The sequence below is a fragment of the Arvicanthis niloticus genome, chromosome 11, assembly GCF_011762505.2.
Source record: "Arvicanthis niloticus isolate mArvNil1 chromosome 11, mArvNil1.pat.X, whole genome shotgun sequence".
Classification (NCBI taxonomy): Eukaryota; Metazoa; Chordata; class Mammalia; order Rodentia; family Muridae; genus Arvicanthis; species Arvicanthis niloticus.
In genome coordinates this window covers 69,348,040-69,371,036 of record NC_047668.1, presented here as the reverse complement: position 1 = coordinate 69,371,036, position 22,997 = coordinate 69,348,040, and the positions used below count along the sequence as shown (strand labels likewise).

At 48.4% G+C, this 22,997-nt stretch overlaps 1 long non-coding RNA gene across 28 annotated transcripts in view; it reads left to right on the top strand.

Annotated features, from left to right (window-relative positions):
* The window catches only part of LOC143443925 (uncharacterized), a 100,542-nt gene extending 77,808 nt beyond the window's left edge, over positions 1 to 22,734 (top strand). For 22 of the 28 annotated variants that reach the window (XR_013113360.1, XR_013113366.1, XR_013113362.1 and 19 more), the window contains 4 exons: positions 4,961 to 15,220; positions 16,075 to 16,158; positions 18,619 to 18,809; positions 19,336 to 22,734. This is a non-coding gene — a long non-coding RNA (uncharacterized LOC143443925). Of the gene's footprint in view, positions 1 to 4,960; positions 15,221 to 16,074; positions 16,159 to 18,618; positions 18,810 to 19,238 lie in introns of all 28 variants that reach the window. The other 6 variants (XR_013113358.1, XR_013113364.1, XR_013113344.1 and 3 more) reach the window with 6 other exon arrangements.
* Positions 22,735 to 22,997: the final 263 nt, after the last annotated feature.

The following is a 22,997-nucleotide window of genomic DNA, read 5'->3' as shown; positions in this document are numbered from 1 at the left end:
GGCCCTTAGTATATGGGATTCTGGCATAATTTAGCCTTGGACTGGCTTTCCTCCATCACCTCCCAACTCAGCTCTGCCAAGCCCTCTCTACCCTAACCCATGAAGGACACAATGGGTGTGCCACAGTAAGCCAGGTTGAGGCACAGTAGCTGAAGAGGTGTGTGTGTGTGGGTGGGGGGATTCTTGGTGGGATCCAGTGGGTAAAATTCACTGATTTCCTGGACTGTGAGAAAAGACCTCAGGGCTGTGCTCCAAGGGTTTGTGTCCCTGCAAAAGAAGGGATGGCCTTACCCTTGACTAAAATGAAGAATGAATTTTGCTGTCTACTTAGAAGATTGCCATTACAGTCAAACTTGTAGAAATCATCCATGGCTGGAATGGGGTGGGGGTCAGTGGGGTTACCACCTACCCCTGTCTGAGGAAGAGGGAGGTTTACCTTCTGTCTCTGTGGCAGGAGAGGAACAGGAGTACAGAAAGGCTTGTCCTACACTCCCAAGTGCCCTGGGCTGGCAGGAGGCCCAGGAGATGGAAACAAGGCAGGGGTGTGTGAGGGGGAGGGCAGTATAGACACTCTCTGTGCAGTAACCACAGAGAGTGGTGGCTTTGATTGTTCCAGCCACAAACCCTCACAAGCCACCAGGCCAGAGTCATATCCCTGGCAAGCAAGTGCCTGAGGCCCCTGAGGAGAGAGATTGTCAGGAAGGCCCTGTGTGACTAAGGCCATCAGGGACCCTAGGGCTGTCAAACTTCCTGGAAATACTTACCTGAGGAAGTGGCCTTGTCCCTCCCCCAGGTCCCCACTGGATCACTATTTTGGGCTTGCTCAATTGTGGGGCTTAAATGACTTTGCCCCACATCAGTGAAGAGGCAAAAAGATGGTTCTGGAAGAGAGCCAGGAGTGCCACCCAGTGTGAAAACAGTCTGTGTCTCAGAGGAGAGGCCCCCAGGTAGCCATACATTTAGAGCTGTCCTGGGGCCTGAAGCTCCACCTTGGGGCCGCTGACACACTGTGGGTGGGAAGGAGAGGCAAAGCTTACAGGGCTGTGGGCAGGTGGCCTTAGGAGGTGAAGTTCTGGTTAGCTGAGGACGAGAGCCCTAGGGTCAGTGAGAGTCTCAAAGCATGTGCACTCGGTCTTCAACAAGGGGTAGTCACAGAATCAGGGAGAGCTATATGTGCTCAAGGAGAGGCCTGAGTAGCCCTCGCAGATTGGCACCAAAGCCCTTGTAGATGCAGCTGAGTCCCCGGGAGTGCAGTCTCAAAGCCAGCTTGGGGTACACCTCTAGGCACCCAGCTCCTCGGAAGAGCAGCGCCCTTCATAACAGCTTTAGTACCACAAGGAGAAAACACCCTGAAAGCTCTTTGCACCCCAGAGTGGGGCTCAGGATTATTCATGAGGCTGGAGCTGGAGTTGAGCTGGGCCTGGGGTGGAAATATGGGGTCCCCTCTATCTTGAATGGGGTGAGTCCTCAAGCGGTTGCTCAGCATCATGTGACCTGTCTCTATCCCTATAGACTTTCAATCCAGGTAGTTCCCTCAGCTCAGCTTGTCCACCCAGATAGTCAGTAAATAAATGTACTGTTCAGATTTTACCTAACAGGGACTGCTTTGCAGGGGGCAAATGGCCTCATGGCCAGCTGGGAGATGCAGTTTAGCCTCCAGGGAGACTATGAAGGCTGAGGGATAGGAAAGACAAGACACAGGACAGTTCTGGGGAGAGAGATCCTCTGGTGACTTGGGGTGAGGAGCCCCTGGAACATGGTATAGAAGGCTTAATTCCAAGGCCTGTAAGGTTTCTTGACTAGTTCCGGGCCTCCTCAGGGATGGAAGGGAAACCTAGTGGGGTCTATTCCACCCGTGGAGACAGAGGACAAAGAAAGGTTTAGCTGTGAGGTTGTTCTTCACTGTTACCTACAAATCTGCAAGACTAAGAGCCCAAGTGTCCAACAGGAGGGGACTGGCTAAATACATGACAAACCATCCAGCAAACAGAATATAATGAAGCTTTTCAAGAGCAATGTTGGTGTAGTGACAAACCTGGAATTTTGGTTTCTTTAAAAACACAGAAATGTTATAAGAATGTGCTTTTGTTTGAATCCCAGGTGTGGGGATGTGGGGCTGCTTCGGACTGTCCATAACAGTTGACTGTGATTTGCCTTGTGCTCTAGCTGAGGCGTGGTTTTGCCAACTGCAGATAGCTTCTACAATTGTGTGATGTTTGGGATTCTGGGACCTTTTCTACCATAAATGGTAGAGCCCTTATAGGCAAGGTTGGTGGGCGGTCATTCAGGGAGGTTGGGTACAGTTTGTTAGTAGTTGTGCTAAAAGAAGAAGCAAAAGGAAAGAAATTAAATTCAGGAATCATTATCTCTCCCTCTCCCCCCATTCTTCTTTCTCTTTTATCTAGTGATAAGGGTTGAAAACAGGGTTAAAGGGTAGGAAAAAGAAGAACTCACAAAATAGCAAAGATCTATGACACACGAGGGGCTGGAGAGCTGGCTCCTTGGGTAAAGGCATTTTTCCCTGAAAGCTTGGTGACCCGTTTGATACTTGAACCCATGTAAAAGTTGAAGGAGGGAGCCGACTCCTCAAAACTGTCCTATGGTATGCTCACCATGACTCTCATGTACCAGAAGTGTCCCCACACATGCACACTCATGCACACACACACACACACATATGTACACACATGCATGCACACAGACACACACACATATACACATGCACACACACGTATACACACATGCACACACATGCACACATAGATGCATGTGCATACACACATGCACACACATACACACATGCATGTGCACACACACACGTGCATACACACCACCACCATCACCACCAATAATTGAATGAATGAATGAATAAATAAATAAGATTTTTAAAAAAATCTAAAAATTTCAAAGAAATAAAACAAAAATCCCTCATCTGCAGCTGGATAGATGACTCAGTGATTAAGAACACATTTTCTTTCAGAGGACTTGAATTTGGTTCCCAGCACCAACACTAGATAGATCACAAGTGCACATTCATAAATAAAAATGAAATGAATCTTAAAAAACACACCCTGTAACAATCACACTCAGCATATACCCACATATTTAAATAAAATTTGGGTAATATTATGTGCAATTATATGCAAACATATACAGGCTAAGAAGACCTAATTTTTCCTTATAAACAACATGGTAAAAATTGCAGGTTTGGGGACTGGAGAAATGGCTCAGGGGTTTTCCCAGAGTACCTGGATTTAAGTCACAACACTCAGAGGGTGGCTAACAGCGGTGTGTAGCTCTGCTGCTCCCTTCTGGCCTCTGTGAATATTGCATACATGTGGTGCACAGCATACATACCCATACACCTAAAATTTTAAAAAAGGGGGAAAGGACCAGGGACAAGATAGAACTCTCTAATGGGGAGGTAACTAACTAGTAGATGGGCTGACATTTGAGCAGAGGTTTGAGTGAAGTGTGGAAGTAGCCTTGTGGGAAGGAATGAAGTCACTGGGGTGAAGGCAGCCATGACCCACTTCTGCCATCTAGACCCTGCCTCCATAGCTTCCAACCACCTTTCCATAGGACTGTCCAGTAGGAGGAAACCATCATTGGGATAATTCATTCCTGACATCAAAGCCCATTGGGAGCCAATCCCTTCTTAAAAGCTGATCAGCTGGCCCCAGGGCCCCAGGTGTTTATTGAATACCTACTATGTGCCAAGCACTGAGCAAATGGCATGACAGCCAGGGAGGACTTCCAGAAAGGGTGATGTATGGGTGAGGTGTTGATGGATGAGCAGGTGACCTGGGTCTCATCAAAAAGGCCAGGAAGGTACATGGAGAGCCTCCTACTGTTGGGAGTCAGGGTGTGGAGTACCAGGTCTCATTTTGGGACAATGGCTAGGAAGGAGTCTATGAAACAGGAAAGAACAGAACCCTGACCACATGGCCACACAGTGTATTGCCTGTTCAGACAGAAAGGAGTTGTAAGCAACATTGAAAATATGCTTGAGGGGTCTAGAGAGGCCCAGAAGAAGGGTGGTGAGGGACTGTGGGGACCTTGGAGTCCTTGGTGAGAGCTGATTCACCAATCAGCTGTGGGGAGTCTGTTGAAGTCTGGTACACAGGGCTCTGTAAAGCAGGTGGCTGAAAACAGCGAGCATGTACTCTCTCTGGAGGCCATGGGTCCACGTCAGTGTGGCTGGGCTAATATCAGTGTGGCTGCAGGGCAGGTCCTTCTGGCAGGATCTGGGGAGAAGCCATTCCTTGCCTCTCCAGTGTCTTCTACTGAGCTGTGTCCTTTGGTCTGTGGCCCCTTCCCTGATCTACAAAGATCTCTGCTTCCCTCACCCTACTGTTCTCTCCTACTCCAATTAACCCTGTGTCCCTTTTACAAAGACACCACACCTGGGTAATCCAGGTCCCTAATTAACCACAGTACGAAGTCCTGTTAGGAGACATGCTGCTAGGCTGCGGACTGCAGGGTGGGAATGCCTGAGCCTCCCATAGGAGGCTGAGGTGGCAGGGACAAGAGGAAAGTGTTAGCAGAGTCCTGAAGACCCTTCTTGGAACACAGTGAGGGCAGGCACGGGGTTTCAGCTCAGGGAGCCCCAGACTGGCTGGGGAGGAGTGAGTAGCTTTAGGAGTTTCCCCTGAGTTTGTTGGGTCTCTTTGGTTTGGCGTTTCCTTAAGGACTGTGAGCCAGCCCTTCGCCTTGGCATACCCAGCACCAGATCTTCCACGCTGGTTGAGTCTATGTCTTTAAACCGTAAGGAAGAGAAAGCCAGGCTACCAAGAATAACATTTTACTGACTTGGCATGGGCTTCGGAATCTGTGTTTTTAGCAGCTGCCCAGGTGATTCTGATGAGCAGACAGTTTAGCTAGCCTTCCCTTCCCCTTCCTTTCCCTCTTTCCTTTTTCATTCCCCGTCAGCAAACTGTTTTTCAACTTTGTTTTTTAGTGAAAACCATTTCCTCCTCACGGTGGACCAGAGCCAGACCAAGGCTGAGCGGGCCTGTCTCTCTCATGTCAACAGTCGGAGTCCATGGTGGAGGTCGGTGCTATCTTTCTGTGCCTTTCCTCTTCCTCAGCCATCCTCGACCGAGGCACTTCCCCTGTGGGGATCAAGGCCAGGTCACCAGAGGCAGGATCAGACCCAACCCCTCCAATTTCACCAAGGGTCACCGGACTCCTTTATATCTTCACTTTCCTCTTGCCCTCAGATTCCTCCAGCCACGGCCATCCCCCACACCTCAGCCTTGGTTTAATTTGGGAAATGCAAGGGCCAGAAGTTTCCTTAGGCCAAATGGAGTGTCCCCATCAGGAGGGAAGGGCACAGGGTTTGGCAGAAACCTGGGCTGGGTGGAGGGGGTGGCTGGATTTCCTTGGCTCTCAAAGGCCTCTCCTCTGGTGGGATCTGTGATGTCAGCCAGCTGCCTCCTGCTCTGGCTTTGGGAGGATGGAGAACCAATTTCACGGTGAGCTCCACTGGCCACGGTGCTGAGGCAGCTGCAGGAGGGGACTAGGGTGTTGTCTCTTCCCCTGTCACTGGAACTGTCTGGAGGAATGCCAGCCTCCCCATGGTAAACAGTGGCCTTACTTGCTATGACTAGTGGCCATGGACAGGTACCTTCAAGCTGGACCTCTAGCTGGAGGATACAAACTGGCTTTGATGAAAATAAAACCCCTGCATCATTTATTCTGGTGGTTTCCAAAGCTGACCAAAGTCCAGGACCACCTAGGAAGTTTGTTTATTAATTATTTATAGACAGAATGTCATATTATGTAGCTGAAGATGACCTTGAACTTCTGATACTGTCTCCACCTCCCAAGTGCTGGGACTACAGATGTGAGCCACCGTGCCTGGTTTATGTGGTACTGGGAATTGAATGCAGGGTTTCTTGAATGCAAGGCAAGTATTCTACCAATCAATCTGTGTCCCCCAGCTCATAAGGAGACATATTTAATACTAATAAACAAAGATCCCTGCGACACTTCTTAGTCAGGGTTGCTACTGCTGTGGTGAAACACCATGGCCAAAAGCAAGTGGGGAGGACAGGGTTTACTCAGCTCACACTTCCACATCACAGTCCATCACCAAAGGAAGTCAGGACAGGAACTCAAGCAGGGCAGGAACCTGGAGGCAGGAACTGGTGCAGAGGCCATGGAGGAGTGCTGCTTACTGGTTTGCTTTACATGGCTTGCTCAGCCTGCTTTCTTGTAGAGGTCAGGACCTCCAGGGATGGCACCACCCACAATAGTGCCATCTTGATCACTAAGAGAATGCCCTGTAGCTGGATCTCATGGAGGCGTTTTCTCAGCTGAGGTTCTCTCCTCTCAGATGACTCTTATCTCGTGTCAAGTTGACATAAAACCAGCCAGCACATCCCTGCCTGATCAGTTAAAATCTCTTTGGGAGTCTTGAACTGAGTGGGTGTGACTTTTTAATCAGGTTTTGTTCCTGATTCTTGACCCTGAGCAAGTGGTTGGAGCAGCAAGCAATGGTGAGGCTGTAATTCTTATTGATACTGTCATCCCTGTCAGACACCCTAGGTGTCATCTTTCTTAGTCTTTGAGACAATCCTGGGAGGGGTGTCTAGTTATTGTTCTGATTTTCCAGAGAGGGAAATGACCACATGCACAGCCAAGAGCCCAGAGCTGGAACCCAGGCCTTTCTCTCCACAGCGTGGTGAAATCCCAGAGTTCTCTTAGGAACCAGGCCAGTCTGTGGCCAGACTGTGACATTAGCACAGATATTTCCTGCCTCCAGGTGTCTGGTGCATCCTGACCCAGATGTTCCTAACTCTATACTGCACAGCACTAAAGGCTCTTTCTGTGCAGAGAGGGCATACCCAGGTGACCCCTAGCAGAATCTAGGTGGGCACAGTGGCACACGTCTTTAATCTCAGCACTTGGGAGGCAGAGGCAGTCTTCTCTGCAGAGTGATTCCCAGGCTACCCACAGTTACATAGTGAGCTACACACTGCACCCTCCCCCAAAAGTACAGAATTTGGATGGCTCAGTCAGCAGAGTGCTGTCTCTACAAGGACAGCTATATGCTGGTCCTGCCTTCAGGTGTGTCTGCTGGTCTGGGTTTGTTCTGTCTTAGGTCTGGGGACTGGTGCCCCCTGGGACCTCCCTGTAGGAGTCAGGCAACCTCTCACCTAGTTCTCCGCCACCATAGGGAAGGCAAACAGTGACTGATGGCTCCCAGTCACAGTCTTCAGCCCTCTTTCTTGGTCCTCGGACAAGGACTGCTATAAAGCATCCACAAAGGACTTTGTAGTGAAAGCTTGGGCCCAGCCTGAGGAGCCATTGGAAGTTAACGGAGCCTTCAGGAAGCTGGGCCTACCGGAAGGAAGTTTGTCTTTTGGAGGGTGTGTCTTCGAAGCAGCTAAAGGATCCTTTTCTCTTTGATTCTTGGCTTCCACGAAGTAGTGGCCTTCTATGCCCCACATTCCTACCATGACCTCTGCGTTGTCACAAAGTAAGAGGACCAACCAACCATGGATGGAGACCTTCCAAAACCATGAGCGAGGTACCGCTTTCCTCCTTCAAGATGATCATCTCCGATTTTTGTTTGTTTTTCGTCACTACAGTGGAAATCTAGCTAACTCAGGGACATCTCTCTGCGGCGGGAGATAAAGTGTTTTACTCTCGTTTCTGTCGCTATGATAAGATATGACATAAAAGCAATTTAAGGAAAAAAGGACTCATCTGGCTTGCCTTTCCAGGTTACAATCCATTTTGCAGGGAACTCCTGGTACCAGGGACCGTAAAAGCACCACACCCACCATCACGAGCAGGGGGAGAATAAACTCACAGATCCTTTCTCTCTAACTGTTCTGCTCAGCAGCCTCTGTCACTCATCCACTGTGGGGCTCATGACTAGAGCCACCTGTATTCGGGTTGGGTCTTCCCACCTTAGTTAATAAAGACAGTCCCTCTACACACATGCCCTCAGGCCAACCTGACCTTTATAGTCCTCAACTGACACTCCTTTCTCTGTCAGTTCCAGGTTGTGGCAAGCTGGCATGAAAGGCCCTTTTGGAGAAGCAGACTGAGATGAGTTCCATGCCATCTCTCCAGTCGCTGCCTGTCTCCTACTCTGAGCCCCTCCAAAGCAGGAGCTCGACCACTAGGCAGGAATCAGTGCCTGTCCTGGGCACAGGGAGCCATTCCACAGTTCTGGGAGCACTGTCTAAGGGAGTTTACACTGGATGCTTTCTGCAGGAGGTGGCTTGTACGTCAGAAATAACAGTCGGGACACGAGGCAGTGGGAACAGCATGGACTGGCTAAGCCGTGGCTGCATTTCCTTACAGGCGTGTGCGGTGGCCTCTGAATTCTAGTGTTCCTAGGCTTAAGTACAGCACCTCACCTTAGCAACTCACAAGGCTTCCAAGGCTCTTGGGTACTCTAGGGAGAGTGTCAGTACAGTGCTGAGGAGACCAGGCAGGTGGCCGAGCCCCAGGAGACCAAGGCACTGGAAACAGCATTAGAGGGGAATGTCCACAGCCGTCCCTTCCTCCCGAATATCTCTTCTGGATTCTTCTTCCCAAACAACAGATAGGCAAGTGAGGCCGCACCTGAGAAAGTTAGAGCTAAGATCTGAAACTACTCGGGGGTTGAGGAGAGTAAACTCTTCGTGGGTGGAGGATGTCGCTTGGGTGTAGGCACATATCCCTACCTGGTGCATGGCATCCAGGTACTAAAGGCAGGGTAGAGTAGTCTCACTTCTGGCAATGGAAAGGAAGCCACACGAGCTTCAGAGACTGTTCTAAGCAGAGAGCAGAGAGGCCAAGCCCATTTAGCTGGAGGACCTACCCTGAAGCAACAGGAGGGAAACTGATGCTCGGGGAGGGGCCTCTGCTGCACATGGCTGGACAGTGAAGCTCGGTCTTAAGGTCTCTCTGTGTGTTATCCTCACAGCAACAGAGCTTTAAGGGTTTGATTAGTTGTGCATCTTGAGGTGTTGATTGCTGCTGAGGCAGGTCCAATCTAATCACAAGTGGCTTATAAGAGGGACAGAGAATGAGTTAGAGCCGGTGACATGGTGAAGGGGGTGGGAGAGAGGTGGTCTGTGAAGGTGGGGTAAGGGGCTACAGGCCAAGGCATATAAACATCTATTAGACACTAAGAACAGCGAGGAAGTGGGCTTGCCCCAGAGCCTTGGCCTGTAGATGCCTGACTTTAGGCCAGTGATGTTGAATTTGAACTTCCAAGCCTCCAGAACTAGAGGGAAACCAGTGCTTGCTGTTTCTGGCCATTTGATCTGTGGCCATGGCAATCACTGGAGGGCTACACTTGCTGGGAGCTGCAGAAGGAGCCAGTGGCCAGCTCTTCTCAGTGAGCACAGCTCTGAGGAATGGATGCCCTGGGGCCTCTGGGAGATGCGTGCGTGTGTCAGAGAGAAGAGAGACCATTCCTTCTTCATGCATCAAGAGACTTTCTGGGCAGATGACCCTCCAAAGGCATGTCAACATTTTTCTCTCCAGGAAAAAATAACTCAGCGTATATCAAGAACTCAGCATTTCACACGCACACATGCACTTGTGGGTCCCGATGAGACACGAGCTCTGTCATCCCTTCCAGGCCTCTTGAATTTCCTTGGGGGCAGGCACAGAGCAGGGCTAAGGACTGTGGACTCCTGGTAACATCTGGATTTCTCCAACGCTCTTAGGGTCCTGCAGAGTCAGCCCCTCTCCAGTGTTTCCTGCTTCCATGAAGTCTCTGGGAGGATTTGACACACTTCCTAGCAGGGGAGCATGGCTGGAATTTCCAGCCTGCTTCCAGATGTGGTGCTGACTGGGCTGGGGAGCTTCATTTAAAAAAGCATCTGGGAAGCCTGGGGTCTCCGTGGCCCCCTAGTGCTGACCTATGCTGTCATGCATGACCCTCTTCCTCATGCTGAGTTATGTGGTTGGGTTTTCCATGGAGGAGCCCATGGGTGGGATTCCACCATATGAAGAGGAGTGTAGCCTGCTGGCTTCAGCCCTGTAGTCCAAAGGTGGCCTAGCACAGTGGTCAGAGGGGCCAATGCTGATAGCGTAAAAAGACTTCAAGGAGCATGGATGTGGACCCATGGCTGGTCAGGGTAAGGGAAGGAGATGAGGCCCAGGAATCAGTACCCAGTAATAATGAATTCCTGGCCTTGGGCTGCTGGAGAGCAAGATAAAGGGCAGCCCCTTCACTGGTCAGAACTGGTTCCTAATGCTTGGGACAGCTCAGTTCCCTAGACAGCATTGCCAAGGTCAGAGAATCCTCAACAAAGGAGTGTTCTCAGCTTGGGAGAGTGTCTCGGGAAAGCCATGGGAGGATTAAGAGTGTCACAGGGATGGAGAGATAGCTCACAGTGGTCAAGAGCCATCTGTCCTTGTGGAGGTCTTGAGTTGGGTTCCCAGCACCCATTTCAGATCACACATAACCACTTGTAACTCCAGGTCCAGGGGATCTGCTGCCCTCTTCTGGTGTCTGTGGTTAATTGTACTCACATGAACTTACTCCCACACAGACAGACACACAGACACATAATTAAAAATTTAAAAACTAAATCTAAAAAAACAAAAAGTGCCCCTTCCAACTCCCAGCCAGGCCTGCTAGGATAAGCCTGTAATAGTCAGCTAATTAGGAGGCTGAGATAAGAGGATTGCAAATTCAAGGCCAGTCTGGCCTACAATAGTGAATTCAAGACTAGATTAGGCAACTTAGTGAGACCATCTTAAAATATAGGCTACGTGTTAGAGCCCTTGTCTAGCATGTATCAGGCCTTGGGTTCAGGGGGAAAAAGAGAGAGGGAGGGAGGGAAGGAGGAAGAAGAGGAAGAGGAGGAGGAAGAATAAAGAAGGAAGAAGGAGGAGGAGGAAAGAAGAAGAAGAAGAAGAGGAAGAGGAAGAAGAAGAAGGAAGAAGGAAGAAGGAAGAAGAAGAAGAAGAAGAAGAAGAAGAAGAAGAAGAAGAAGAAGAAGAAGAAGAAGAAGAAGAAGAAGAAGAAGAAGAAGGTGTCACCCTAACAGAGGTTGGCCATTTTCTTTGATACTCAGAATAATATATTCCACCCAAAAGATGTCCTTATCCCACTTCCCAGAACCTGTGCATATGTCACCTTACAGGCAAAGGGGGCTTTGCAGGTGTAATTACATTAAGACTTCGAAGTAGGAAGACTGTCAAGATTGTGTGTGGTCCCTGTTGTTACAAAAGTTCTCAGACGAGAGAGGACAGCAAGCAAAGGCTGCAGGGAGGGCCCTTGGGAGCAGTGCAGTGTCTGAACGTGCTGCTTGTGGCTGACTTGAAAGCAGGAGAAAGAAGCACACACAGCGTGGCTGTCCTAGAACCTGGAAAAGGCAAGGGACCTTGCTTAGTACGCCCAGCCCTGCAGACTCTTCAGTTGTGTCCAAGGATGCTGCTCTTGGAAGATGGTGTCAGGGGCCGTGATGGGACATTTGTCATGTTGTAGGCTTCTCTGTGTGGAATTTGTTATAGAAGCCCAGGACACTAAAACAGCTTTCTGTGGTGGGGCCCAGAGTTCCTCTCACTCCACAGGCTGAGAGTTGCCAGTCTGACCTGTCTTGGAAGCCCTGGTGAAACTCACACAGGCCAGAGAAGTGGCTACCCACAGCATGGGCTTCCAGTATCGGGTGCAGAGTTGGGTCCTGGATTTGCCTAACAGCCGGACCCCTTTGTCCTCTCCAAGCCAGCCATCCACCTGTGGGGTAGTCACCTACCTTCTTCCTGCTTGCCCTTCTCTTCCAAAGAACAAGGCCTACCGATTGCAAATACAATCAGAATGGGTCAGAGCTCTGGTCATGATCAGCACCTGCTGACTAAGGGGTTTTAACAGAAACTTAGGCTGGGTTGAGAGGTCATAATCCTTTGTCCCGTGTCTTGTCACTTCCCTTTGTCCCCTCTCCTTTTAAACTCAGAGATCTGCCTGTCTCTGCCTCCCGAGTGCTGGGATTAGTGGTGGTGTGCACAACCACACCACACCACACCCCATTTCTCCTGTTTTCATGAAGGGTCTGGCCCAGATAGGCTTCTTGAAACCATGAGCCATCCTTCTGCTTCCTCCTCTGGAGTATTATGATTACAGGTGCGCATACCACAGCTAATCGTGTTACTTATTTTCCCCCTTTGCTTACAAGCCCAAGCAGGCAGGTCTATGCACAAGTTATACAGGCACCCAGTGCACACACATACTCATGGGGCTACAAACAGTGCCCACGTGTGCAAAGAGGATGCCTTCAACGCCGACCAGCAATCGTGGTCTTGTTTGTAGATTCCTGCCCACAAACACAGATACGTTCATTTTACACCCACCCACAAGGATACACACAAGCACAGACACACCTATGCATGAGTAAAGACCACCCATGCATGTGGACACCTGTGAATGGGCGGAGAGCTGTGTGCAGCCTACCCTGCCCCCAAGCCCTCTAGCCCTCTGCTCTGGAGACCTCTGCTGGTAGAGTTAGGAACATCCCTCCAGAGTCTGATGCTGAGCTGAGCTGGGCCTTGGGGGGGGGGGGAGACATGAAGAGCCACCAGGATTAGCCCCCCCACCCCACCCCCGCTCCACGTTGCTGCTTTCACCCGGTCCATGTGATTTTCTGCAGCTTCTGCTCCAGTGCAGAAGGAAAGGTCTCCGGGCTTCTTCCAGACTTAGGCTCCCCCTGCCCTAGCAGCAGTCCCTCCTAGTGTGTAGTGTGTTACATAGAGAAGGGGCCCTGGCCTGGCTGCATCCAAACTTCTCTCAGTCTACAAGGCTTCGCCTTGCACATACAGGGAACCCACACCAGTGTCTCCTCTTCCCTTCTCCCCCATTGCACTGTTTTCTAGTAGGAGGAGGGACCCAGCCTCTCTTCTTGCTGCCACTGGGTCTCTGACTTGGCTTGTTATAGCTCTTGTTGTGACCTCATGTCACAGATGCAGGTCCCACTTTCTGCACTATGGTCTTCTCGTCTCCTCATGGATGTTCAAGGGGAGTGAAAGTCAGAGTCTTGGAGCAAGATGGGTGAAATTAAATTCTGATTTAATTGATTTAAGTGGCTCAGTGGGGGCAGCTACTGTCCTCAGCCTCCGTTTCTTCAGGAGGATTGGAGATCTTGACATTTTGTGGCAGGGTGATTAAACAAGAGACAGAGTACTCAGTGGTCAATGTCAGGCAGCAGCCATCTCTATGAGGCATTGTGAACCATTGGCGATGTAAGATGGCGAAGAAAATCCTTCCAGGAACTCTGACGTGGGTCAGATAACCTTGCTGCAAGAAAGGAGCGGTTAGTACTGTAACAGCCGATCTCAAGGGGCTTCAGCGGGGTCTAAAGAGGTTTTGTTTGTGTGGTTGAGGGAGCAGCTGAACTTCACAGAGGAGATGAAGTGGTGTCAGCAGGCGCCCTCCTCTCTGCCTACGCCCTTATTCCCACAGGCAGAAATCATTTCCTCCAGGTTAGAGTTGGAACTGACAGTGAGCAAATATTGCTTTGGTGGGATGTGGTGTTATCGCCCGCCTGATTCTGCCCAGTACGGCAGTGTTTCCATGGGCTCCTGCTCACATGTAGTGGATGCTCGTGGCTGTTAGCAGACCTGTCTCGCTAATCCTCTGCTCTTCTCGGTCCCCTTGTGTCCCTTCTCCTTGCTCTGTGTGTTCAACGGCATCACCTTGCCATCCTGGCTTCACTAGGTTTTCTTTGAATGTTTGTAATCCCGCTGGCCCAATCCATGGGTGTGCTGGGCTTTAGATTCCTTAGCTGATGGAGCAAGGACTCAGTTGGTAGAGAACTTGTGTAGTTTGCACAAAGCCCTGGGTTAGATTCTCAGCACTGCATGAGACTGAGTGTAGTTAGCAGTGCCTACCTGTGACTCTGGCATTCAGGGAGGCAGCAGGATCAGAGGTTCAAGGTAATACAGTGAGTTCAATGCCAGTCTGGACTACCCGATGCCCTGTTTCAGAAATTTAAACATACACAGGCACACAAGCATGCACAAAGAAAGACTCAATATGTGATCAGCTTGGCCCTAAATGTCTGTCGGATCCATCACCAAACTGGACTGTTCCACCTCTACTTTAGAAAAAGAGACAATGAGTCCACTGCAGGGGTGGTATTCGGACTGGAAACATGGTGTGGGTCTAGGTAAGTCTGCTCGTTTTTTTGAGGCCGGTGCTCAGAGGAGAGCCGGCTTCTTCTTAGAAGGGAGTGATGGGAACGGCCTTCAGGAGGAAGTGTCCGAATGCTCTTCAAAGACCTAAGGTGCTCGAATCATTCTTTTTTAATTTTCTGACTCTTGGCTTGCTCTTTCCTGGAGATGGAGGTAGCTTTGGCTTCACCTCAGTCAGCCAAGACCAGTCAGGTAGACAGACACACCACCAAAGGGTTTCCGAGGCAGCAGCGGCAGACCCAGACCGGTACAGCAAAGAAGGAAGCCCATAGATCTGTAATCTGAGTTTAAAAGATGGCCCAAGAAGCCAAACCACACTGATGATGGTTTAAAATAAAAAGCAATCCCCAACCTCCCCCCAAGAGAGAAAAGAGACTGTGCTATGCACCCCACCTCCTGTCTACAGCAGGTGGAGGGGGACTCTGGAGGCTTCAAGGGAGTGGGGAGCCCAAAGGTCATGGGTTCAGATGTTTCCTTCTGACTACTGGGCGTCCACCTCATGGGTATCTCCTGCCTTCACCATTACCACCGCCTCCTGCCTTCACCATTACCACCGCTAGCTGCTGGTGAGGGGGTGGTAGGGAAAAGCTGGAGGGCAGGGGGCCAGAGGGAGGAGGATGAGCAACAAAAGACAGCTCAGGGAAGTCCTGGAAAGAGCCTGACTCTGGAGGGAAGGAAACAATGGGCCTCTTGTTTAGTGTCCACCTCCACTCACAGGTCCTGGCAAAGGGAAGCCTCCAGGCAAATCAAACACCACCCACACCCACAGGCTGCCCACAGAGGCAGGTGAGTCAGAGCCCAGGCTTAGCTGATAACAGCAGCGGCCCAGAATGCAGTCCTTGTTGATGGTTGCCCTTCCTCGCCCCCTCCTCACAGCTGGGCCTGCTGGAGCAAGCCTGAGGGTGGGGCTGATTGTCAGGAAGCAGGGCCGGCTGGGAAAATGAGGAGAGGCCCAGCAGCCTACCCTGCAAGGTGTGTTCTGTGGTAACTTGAAAGTGCAGCGGGACTATCGTGCAGCAAGAAGAGTCAACTAGGGGAAATCCACATGCTTTTATCCTGTGTTCAACGTCAGGTGTGTTCTCTGCTCACAAATCCATTCATTCCTGGGGTCTGGGGGGGAGGGGAGGGAAATGCCACTTTCAGTGCTAAGACAGGACTCTGGGCTGAAAAGGGCCGAAAGTCAGCCTGGGAGGAGAGACGTCTTGAGACATTTCTCCAGAGGAGCAAGGATGGGGAAGGATGGGAAGCTGAGGCCAACTTCCATGGCAAAGGCATCTTCTGCGTCTTCTCCTTAAGGGTCTCAGGAGCTGGCTGTATCCTTTCTTCTGCAGATGGGCTGTGCACCTCCCCCCCCCCCCCAACCTAGAGAGAAAATAACCATGTCACCCAGTTCAGGGTCACATCCTCATGGTTTTATGACTAGAAAGAAAATGCTATCATTTGTCACTGGGTTTGGTTAGAAAGTTTGTATAGGCTCTCATCAAACCATGTGACCAGATCTGGGCCAGACATTGCTCTGGCCAGGGAGATGTCTTGATGTAATTTTCTCAGATTCTTTGTCCTACCCGTTATCAGACACATACAAGAATCTCTGTGCTGTACACTTGGGGTCTTCTGTGACACAGCTGTTAGTTGACCCCCATATCAATGTTACCTTTTCTCTCATAGATCAGAAAGTCTTTTCTAGAGCTGGAGAGATGGTTTACTGGTTAAAAGCACACATTGCCCTTACAGAGGACTGGACTTTGGTTCTTAGCAACCATATCAGGTGGCTCATAACACCTGTATAACTCTACCTCCAAGGAGCTCTGACCTCTCTGACTTCCTTGAATACCTGCATCCATGGTCACATACCCACGCAGAGACATTGACACATATTTATAATAAAAAAAATTAAGTTGTTTTTCTTTTTTTCTGGACACACAGCTTCTTGGTGAAAAACAAAAACCCTACAGACTCCCAGACTTCCTTGCAGCTAGAGGTCTGCAATCCATGGGTATAAAAGTTATGGTAAGTAGGGTGTGAGCAAAGTACTGTGGGTAGCTTACTGATGGGGCCTTTAAAAGGAGGGAGTCAGGCGCTCCTGGATTCTTTCGAATCTGTGGTACAGGCTGCAAACCTGTGTGTGGCCATGTATGTGAGGTCATATCTTGGGTCGTATATGTGAGAACACAGGCAAAGGAACTGTCAGAAGCAGCCTGAGTCCTGGCTTCTATTTCTGGACACACAGAGGAAAAGAACAATCCATTTTGAGCTGGAAATACGGGTCAGAAGTTAAGAGCATTTGCAGCTCTCATGGAGGACTGGGGTTTGGTTGCCAACACCCTCCTCTTGGCTTTCTGTCATCTAGGGGAACCGATGCCGTCTTTTGGCCTCCATGGGCATGAGGTGTGCGTGGGTGAATATATGTACATGTAGGGAAAACACCAATACACATAAAATAAAATAAATATATTTAAAAAAAAAAACAATCCATCTCGGTGGAGCCTCTTTTATTTTGGGTCTCTGCTTTATCAGATACGTCTGTAATCAAAGCAATATCTTGACAGCCTTCTCTTAGTATCCACAGTTTTGAGCCCAAACCCAGTTTCTTTTACCGGGTGAGTTTTTTTTTTCCTGGGATAGTTACCTCTGTCCCAGAAAAGGCCCATTTGTAGCCAGCTCTTTGCTCAGAATGTGGGGACAAATTGTGGAGCTGTGTCCTCCTTAGGAGTTATTCTGTCTTTCATATTCAGACTCCAGTTTGCTTTCTGTTGCTGTGATAAACACCATGAACAAAACAGGTGTATTTCACCTTACAGCTTATAGTCCATCAGGAAGGGAAGCCAGGGCAGGAACTCAGCAGGAACCTGGAGGCAGGAACTGAAGCAGGGTCCATGGAGGAATTCTGTCTCCATGGCTTGCTTGGCCTGTTTATATAATCTGTCTAGGGATGGCACCACCCACAGTGGACTGGGGTCTCCCACATCAATGATCAATTAAGAAAATGCACCACAGGCTTGCCTACAGTTTACCCTTCCCTAGATGACCCTGGCTTATGTCAAACAAAACAAAAAACTAGCCAGCTCAAGTATATTCCAGTGTTCTACATGTGGCTTTCGTTTCTGGCTCAGTGCAGGAGCCCCTACAGAGTGAAGGCCATGGCTCCGTCCTTTGCCAGGTAGCCTGTGAACGCTGAAGCTGTAGAAAGATACAAATCACTGTCCCTGGCTTCCTTGACAATAGGAGCTGTGTGCCTTATTCATGTAAGGGTAGTCCAGCAGATAGTTCCCTCTTCTCCTGAGTTGGGGAATCAGAGGCGTTCAAGTTCCCAGAACCATACAAAGGCCTCAGGAGACACTGCAGCCAGGCACCTTGTCTTTCCTCTGCAGTGGTCCATGACTGTACCCTCAACCAGCTTTTCTGTAGCCCAAGCACCACAGGGGGGAAACAGAAAGGGCCAGAGGCTGACAGCACCAGCTTAGTTGGTCCTGGGTCCTAGGGATGTGAGAGAGGTGGGGGTCTTCTTTTTTTTTTTTTTATTATATATTTTTTTTATTAGATCTTTCATTTACACTTCAGATGCCATCCCCTTTCCCCATTCCCCCCCTTAGAAAACCCCTATCCCATGCCCCCTTTTCCTTTTTGCATTTATACATTTTTTTAAAAAATGTTAATCATAGGCTTTATAAGTTTGGTATTGTTCAATCAGAGGTGTAACCCACTACCCAACCTAGATATATCTACTATCTTTGACTGGTGGAGATTCATGAACATCTGCTTCCCTGTCTCCCCCCTCTATCTCTCTTTCATCACCTAGCTTCTCCTCTCCTTCTTCTTCTCTTCTTCTTACTCCTTTTCTTCCTCTCAGTACTCCTCCCACCTTAGCTCCTTCTACACATCACCCTTCCTGTTAAAAGGAAACTTTTCTCTCAAAATACAATTAGAGCATAATTATGCCAATTTGTACCAGTGAGGTACAAGATAGTCCTAATACCCAGTCCATCCTTTTGTTGACCTACCAGCACCTCTCCTAACTAAAACATTTAGTTCTGAACCTGGCTTTAGGATGAATGTCAGCTGACGACCATACACTCAGATCTTTTCTCTCAAGGTAAATAGCTATAAGTTTTCAACCCCGTCAGAAATCCAGAATGACTGAGTTGACTTTAATTGTGGGAAGCACAAAGCATAGCTTCTAAGGTGGGGGTCTTCTTATGAGTTAGCAACAGAAAATAATTGTATGGCTGTGTTTAATGCCCCTCCTCCAACAGCATAACTGAGTTGAGCCCAACAGGGAAAATTCAGAAGCAAACATTTCCTCAGACTACAGAAACACAGGCTCACTCTGGGATGGACCTTCCTCTTCTTTCTGTACCGATTGTGTTAAAGAACAATGGCAGGCAGGCCCAGGGCTTTCTTGAAGCTTTTCTTGGTTCTTAAGTGGGTTCACCTCTCTTTCTTTTTTTTTTTTCAAATATCTTCTCTTAGAAGGAAAATCTTTCAGAACCAAGATGGCACCTGTTCCTCAGCTTGTGATTAGAAGACTATGGTAGTGGATCAGAAGGCAACTTTGGAAGTCAAATCTTCACATTGACTTTTCCTGACACCAGCAGTGGACCCAGGAGGAACTATGAGTTTTTAGCTGCCCTTCTCCTCAAGCCAGAGGGACACCAGGGCTGGTGAGTCTTAACCCTTCTGCAGCCATGCCCACTGTGAGACGGGTGCAGAGGCTTTTGTCTGGAAATATAGTGCGAGACCAGCCTTAAGATTTTTCTCCTCTCCAGTCAGCTTCGCTCTTACGCCAGCTGAGACTGCTCAGACTAATATTAGAGAGATTAGAATATCAGAGGGATAGCTACAGACAGATAAACAAAAAAGGTAAATCTTAACAGATTAATGAGGCCTTTTATTGATGTTAAAAGCAGCTAATACAATTTTCTTCTTAGCAATGTAGAGAGGCAGTGAGACCATATAATAGAGAAAGCATGGAGAAAGCATAGAGAAAGCATGGCAATATTACATGTGGGATGACTGAAGGCGGTAGTGGGATGCAGATGTGGCGAGATGTGGGTCATTACCAAGGCTTGCCTTTGTGTGTTATTTTACAGGAGCACATTATGTCATTAAAGGATCTAAATGAAAGTAAACCGTGCCAGTGCGGAGTCAGAGGAATCCATGAGTTGTCATTCCGTTGTTCTCTTGTAGGTATTCCGAGCATCACTTACCGCCCTACCAAGGAGTCCGCAGTCTCTCAGGATTCATACTGATCTGTTTTAGCCTTCTCATCATGGTGGATGAAACACCCCAGTTTTTCCAGGCAAAGAAAAATCCTTTCACTTGTTCTCAGGGTCTCATTCTTCTTCATCCTCTCAGGGGTTCTGTTCTTTTTCTGGTTCCCATGTTCTCATTCTCTGTTAGGCTATCTCTCCCCACTGGGTCATTTTTACTTGCATATAAACAGTCTGGTCCGTCCCATCTTAAAGATGGAACAGAGCCTTATTAGAGCGAATCAAAGTTAGTCTGACCCAACAAAAGGACTCATGAGTCAGAGTACCAAACAAGGAGGTTGACTGTGGAGGCAAATCCTAGGCAGGCAGTGCAAGGATCCTTCTTTGTTAACGCCTCGTCTCTCCTAAGAGGATGCTCCAGCCACTGCCCCACTTCAGACATGGGCCAGAAGGATATTGAAATAGAGGAAGAAGTCTGCAGACCCTGCCTGAGGTTACATTTCCATCATGTTTATTCACAGGCTTGCCCTTAAGACATCTCTAGCTGTGAGGGAAGTTAAGGCATATCATCCTGGTATCAATAAGTCCAGTTAAACATTCTGTCACTAACAAGAAAGAAGACAATGGATACTGAAGTTAGTGCTCTCTGCCTGAATAAATGCACACTCTCCTCCTCACACAAAACATGCCAATTCTTTCCCAAGTTCAAAGCCCACCAGGTTTTATCCAATAATTACTGCAACTAGCTCAAAGCCTGGGTCCTCCTGGTGATTGTATGATCTCTCCGTGAACTTCAGATATTGGTCCAGTGGCATATAATCAAAAGGCAGGTTGTCTCTGTGCCCATCTCCTCCAGCCAGCCAGCCACTCATGCGCAATATACAATGGGGATGAAACAGGCAACCACAATTAAAGGTTCCTCTTGGAAAAGAAGAATGGAAAATACATAACAATGAGGAGATCCCACTGGGCAAGAACTGCCAGGGTTCCCAACCTCCTAGGGGACCAAGTGCCTCAGACTGGGAAATAGTCCTTTATCCATTCTTCTCCATGGACTCTCATGTGCCTTCTGGGAGGTCCTTATTAGCCAACTGTTCTTCAGGGCCACAGGGGAAGAAGCCACTGCTGTCTGCAGTGGTGAGAGTTAAGAGGTCACAGCCTTCTTCCTCCCACTGCAGGTTAGCCAGCTCATGGCTCGCCATGGGAGTTGAGCAATCTGAGAGTTGTGTAGTTCAGGCTTGCAGACTTTTTGTTAACTAATTTTCCTCATGAAAATTTAGTAGAACAATACAAAAATTAAATTTAAAAAACAAATTCCACTTAGGGCCATATTGAAAAATAACAAAATTGGAATGGATTTGACAAAAGAACTTGAAGGCTTGTACACTGAATAATTACCAAACATTGTTAGGAGAAATGAAGGAAAACCCGAGTAAATGAACGCCCTGTGTTTGTGCATTCAAAGACTCACTGTTGGTAGATGGCAGTGCGCCTGAAGATGTTCTGCAGACTCCTGCACAAATCCTTTGAAAAGTCAAATGCTTCCCCCACCAGCCCAAAATGTGAAAGCTGATTTTAAAATTCATATAGAACTATCAGAACTGAATGGCACCAAACAAACAAACCAAAACAATCTTGAGAGAGAACAAAGTAGAAAGACTCACAGTTTCCTCTTTCAAAATCTATTACAGGACTGTGGTGCTGTTAGGCTGGTAGGGCCAGCAACATGAATGTGTAGATCAATGTAAATGCATGGAGAGTTTGAAATGATTAGACATATGGTTAACTGATTCACAACAAAGGGGGCAATAAAATTCAGTGTGGGAAAGAATAGTTTTTTCAATAAATAGTGCTGAACAATGGAGCATTCATATTCAAAATATATAATAGGACCACTGTACCTTGTGGCTTTTGTAGGTGACCTGGTTTCAGCTCCCAGCACCTACATGGTGGCTCACATACATCCATAACTCTAATTCCAGGGGTTCTCCCCCACCCCGTTTTTTGACTTCCTAGGAACACATGTGGTTAAAAACATATATGGACACAAACCACTCATGCATGTAAAAAGAAAATAAACACATCTAAAATATTAACCAAAGTGGAGTGTACCTCTGAGTGTCAGAGATATAACTACACAGTATGTTTGAGGATCAAATATTAACTTCTTAGATTTGATACCAAAGTACAAACTGAAGCCAGAATAAAGCCAGTTTCATCAAAGTAACACAACATTGTACTTAAAAATACCACCCAAACAGTGAAAAGATGACCACACAGTGGAGAAAATATTTGCAATTACATGTCTGAGAAACTGTCTACAGATGTATTAAAAAACACCTCATAATTCAACAATAAGATAGCAAGTTATGGTGATGCATGGCTATAAATTCCGGAGGTTGAGGCAGGAGAATCATTCTGGGTATGAGGCCAGACTGTGCTGCACAGTGAGTTCCAAGTCAGCTTGGGTTAGAAAATGCAAACAAACACACACACACAAAACAAAATGCAAACAAACAGACAAAGGAACAATCTTTCTCTAGAGAAGACAAATGGCAAGCCTGCTCCACCACATCTAATTTCAGCATCTGGGAGGCTGAGGCGGGAAGATGAGAAATTCAAGACTTCCTAAGCTACTAAGTAGATTGAAGACCAGCCTGGGCAACTTAATGAGACCCTGCCTCAATCTAAAAAGGTCTGGGGATATAGCTCAATAGTAGTGTTTGTCCTTGAGTTTGATTCTAGGTGGAGGAGGACCACCCTGTAGGAAGCTGACCTGACAGACCTGACGGCTGGAAGGCACCGCAGGTCTGTCATGTCAGCTTGAAAAGCGGGCCGATTCAAAGCTGCTAAAAGCGGCGGAACTGCCGCCACTTCAAAGCAGCTACCTGTTTTTTCTTACGGTGCAGCCGCCGACTCAAGGCGGCTGCCCGTTTTTTCTCTCGGCGCCACAGACTAAAAGCGGCTGTGGCTGCCAGCCGAGAGAAGCAGCGCCGCAGCCTCAAAAGCGGCTGACATTCGCGACTATCCAAGATGGCGGCTAACTCAAGGCTTTCAGGGAAAACCATCAGTGCACTGCGCTGAACTTGACTCCAGCCCCTCCCAAACGGGGCATGCAAATAAGGTACAACTAGGGTACCACGAACCTGGCCAATCACCCCGCCCGGGCGGGGTATGCTAATGAGTATGCTAATGAGTCATTGCAAATTGACCAATCGGACACCTCCATGTGCTTTGCCACGCCCAGGGCTGGGGGTATATAAGTAGCCCATTCTGAGCATTCCAGTTAGTCTCTCCCAGAAACCTAAAAGAGCGCTTCCAATAAAGGCTGTTGAGAAGAATCCGGTTTGTCGCGTCTTCCTTGCTGGACAAGCGGGGCGCGACACCACCCATTCTTTTTAAAATAAGAAGAAAATGAAAAATCAGTACATGGAAGCATGCTCAACATAACTACAATAAAATACCACTCCACGCCCATAGGATGACATTTTAAGAGTAGGATAGAGAGCAGGTCATGGCATGTATCAGAAAGGATGGGTGAAATTGGAACCATTGCCCACCATTCGTGGCTATGGTAACATAATATGTTGCAGCTGCTATGGAAGAAGGCTTGGCAGTTCCTGAGTAAGTTAAACATGG